Raw genomic sequence first — 3890 nt, 5'->3', positions numbered from 1 at the left:
ACAAATGAATCACGAACAGAAGAGATTGTTCTGTCCATTGTCTAATTGAGAGAACTGAGGGGTTCTCTTCCACGGTTGGAATGACCTGTCATGGCCTAAAAAGAGTTCAGCTTGTGACAGAGTTCCTGTCCTCTCGTCAGGCCTGTCCAAGGCCTGCTTCGAGGCAGTAAATCTTGTTTCTTCACTCAAGGTGACCCCTACAAGTTTATCTTATCAATGTGAGGAAGCCACAAGTGCAGAACCTGCAGAACAACAAGTTCGAACCTTGACAGGCTCGAACTAAATGAGAATGAGCTAAGCTTTTAGTGAATTATTCAAACCAACATAAAACAAGATAATTTTTAAACTTAAGCAAAAATAACGAAATATATATTTCATAGTAAAACATAGTGAACTAGATCATAGTTATTATTTTTAGTTAAATTGAAAAATAAAACAGAAAAAATATGATCACCTTATTGTCAAATAACAGTTGATTAAAACACTTATTTGAATAAAAAAAAATAAAGAAACATTGGAACAATATATTTCTTGTGTGTTTTTCTTTCTCTGAATTATAATGAAAGAAAATAGTTTGTCATTCATTTCAGTATGTATCCTTGATTTATAAAATGATAACTTTTAGATGAGAGAAAATATAAATTAAAAATATAAAGAACATTATTATTTTGTTCATCGTGATTCAATAAAATAAAATGTCTCTTTACTGTTTAAGAAAACATGTTATGAATTTAATGAGAACAGAGTTCTGTCTCTTTAAAGGAGGCCTTCTGAGATCAGGGTCAAAGACAGGTGGAACGTTTATTCCACCCCTAGGTGACCACTACACTCCTGAGAGACAGGAGCGCTCCTCAGCGCACGCAGGCTGAGTCTTTCTGTGAGATTCACTGTTTGAGTTCTTCTAAACATATTACCTTTAACAGAAGGTTTATTTGCCCCATATCAAGGCAAAGATGAGTCTCTGTTTAACATGACCCCCATCCAAAAAAATAAAAATAAAAACTTGCCATGTTCTCTAGGTGAATCAGTTTTAAATGTTACTTTAGTTTATCAGAAAGATCCACAAATTTTATTCCTCACAATTTTATGATAACAACAAGGTTCTTGATGTGCTAAACATGTTTATATTTAGAATCATACTGTGACACAGCTGCTCTGGGATTAGTGTAATTGAATAAATTATAAAATATGAAGAATACATAATTTTATATGATTACATGAACTGAAATCATCGAAATATAATCTTTTTGTATAAAATAGTCTTCAAAAAAAGAAATAAGTCTAACAAATAAAACATTTGTTTTGTGCAAAAGACAGATATTTGCTGCTTGGTCTGGAGAGTGTGGAAACAAGGCCAAAGATCTAGAAGGCCAAGCTACAGGAGCTGCACATCTCAGGGTCATGTGTAATCTAACAGACATTTAAACATGAAATGTTCAGACTGAGATGACATATGTCCATGGGTCAGCCCATTGGCCACTTAGGTAGTTTACAGAATGTATGCAGAGTAAAAAAAAACAAAAACCAAAATAAAAAACTCTGATTTGGCATGATGTCCCGAGACATTGCCAACTGATAGAAGGCGTCATAAAACAGAACAGGGGGACGTTAGATGCCCTGACACCCCTCTAGATAAATGTGTTAAATGAGTTAAGGAAAATATGAGCACTAAGCAACAACCCCAGGTTCTCCCCTGAGAACCAGACCAAATATTTTATGTGCAACCCTGTTAATTACCCTTCCTTAACACTCTTTTCCTCCCTACTTCTTAATCTTTGCCCATACCCTGCCAAACCTTTAAGAACAGTGCCTCAAACAATGGTTTATTTAACACCTTAAGCCTGAAAAGTTTGTTGTTCCTGATAAAGTTGTCAAAGCAATCATAATTAACCCAGACGCGAGTTAATTGTGTTGATTTCAACTTTGGTAAAAATCTAATTGTATCTCAATGAGTTGTACATAAGTAATTAATTTTATTCTGTAAATAAATACCTATTTTAGATAAAACTGATACTGACTATGTCCACTCATTGTGTGGTTTCCTCACAATTCCACAGAGAATGTATTATTTCAAAAGCAGAAGAACTCATGATTTTCCTCATAACTTCGGTTTTGAGAAGTATGTAGGTGATACCCTACAGGAGGCGAGAGTTTAGTCACTGATGCAAAGTTGGACAGATCTGTTCGATAACAATGCTCTGAACATATATTTAATATAAAGTTAGGTTTTACAGACCAAAGCCTCTGGTAGTTCAGGAGCAAAGTGCAGGTTCGCTGCAGCCGCTGTTTCCACTGTTTCTGCTGAAAACTGCTCAGAGTGAAAGTCCCGCCCTGCTCTGCTCTGATTGGATAAAACATCTCTGGAGTTCATCTGATTCATTGAAAGCAGTGTCCATTTAATCCTTTTCCATCAGGGCCTCACTGCCCTCCTCTGACAGAACGACAATCCAGTCACATCAGCGAGACTGGATTTTTGTTATTTTTGTTTGTTTGTTTTTAAGAAATCAGGTTGCATTTGCCACCCTGCTAGCTGTTGTTTTCACAATCTCGGGTACAATCTTAGGTACGCAAGGGAGCTTCATGACATTCCATCTGGTGCGCTTTTTCTTTTTTGATTGCGCATGCACACCTGCACACCACTTATGTGCAACTCTGATTATAAGGTCAATTCATTATTATAGTAATAAGAAGTAGTCAGTGTTTAGCAGAGTCTCTGCTCGCAGACATTGTGTCTACGGTAGTGCAATCAACTGTAGATCTGTAGACTCTGTAGACAGCCAATCAGCTTGAGCAAGGCTTGTGTGTTGTGTTTTGGTTCAGCCCAAGGTCTTACTGAGGCCTGTGTGCTGAGTGCTGTACTGTGAACCTGACTGAAGTCAGAAGATTGAAAATAAAGTTTTAAGAAGAAATCCAGCTGATTCATGTTTATTCGGACATCCTATTCTGAACAACACATTTTTCCTACAGGTTGGTCACATACAAAAGGAGGTCAGTTAGTAAAATGACCAATCATTAGCACCCTGATTGATGCTTGTCCACAGAGGGCTGAATGATACTTGCAATAAGGTTTCTCTTACTCTCTAACATTCCTGTCTTTCGAGGATGACTTAGACTTAGACTTAGTACCTCCTGTGCTATTCGGCTCATTGGGGTCGATCTCTTGCGAACACATCGGCCTCGTCTGGACTGATATCTAGGGCCTTAAGGTCTTCGTGGAAGGTACAGCACCTATTCCATCAGGGATGCTCTTGTTTCCGCTTCCCCTGTGGTGATATCCATTGGATGACAGTTTTCAGTAGGAGTGGTGTTTGCTGACAGAGGACATGTCCAGCATATCTTATTTGGCACTCTGTCACAATGTCGTTCAGCGGATGGGTGGCCGTTCTGCAAAGGATCTCCTTGCTAGTGATGTGGTCCCAGTATGAAATTCGCAGAATCCGTCACAACCATCGCTGCCGGGCAATATTTAGTCTTCTTTCAATCTTTGAAGATGTCTTCCATGTTTTGCATGCGTAGATGGCTGTTGGGAGGATGATTGCGTTAAAAAGGCAGATCTTTGTCACCATGCTGACAGTTGTGGACGTCCAGTTTGGTCAGAGCTGGAAAACAGCTCCTGCCTTCCCAATCCGGCACACCACGCCGTGTTTCGCATCACCATCACTGGTTATAACGCTGCCCAGATATGTGAACCTTTGCACTCCCTCAATCTGGCGTGGCCCGATAGTGGTGGGGATGCCAGCTGTGGCGTACCCAATTCGCGTCTTGTTGACACTAATCCGGAGTCCGACCTTGTTTTATCTTTTGCCAAGGCTTTTGGTCATGTCAACGATTCTCTTGTTTGTTGCCCCAAGAAGCACAATGTGGTCTGTGAAGTCGAGATCCATGAGTCG

The sequence above is a fragment of the Austrofundulus limnaeus genome, unplaced genomic scaffold (genome assembly GCF_001266775.1).
Source record: "Austrofundulus limnaeus strain Quisiro unplaced genomic scaffold, Austrofundulus_limnaeus-1.0 Scaffold2223, whole genome shotgun sequence".
NCBI lineage: Eukaryota > Metazoa > Chordata > Actinopteri > Cyprinodontiformes > Rivulidae > Austrofundulus > Austrofundulus limnaeus.
Note: the sequence above shows the minus strand (reverse complement) of the source record.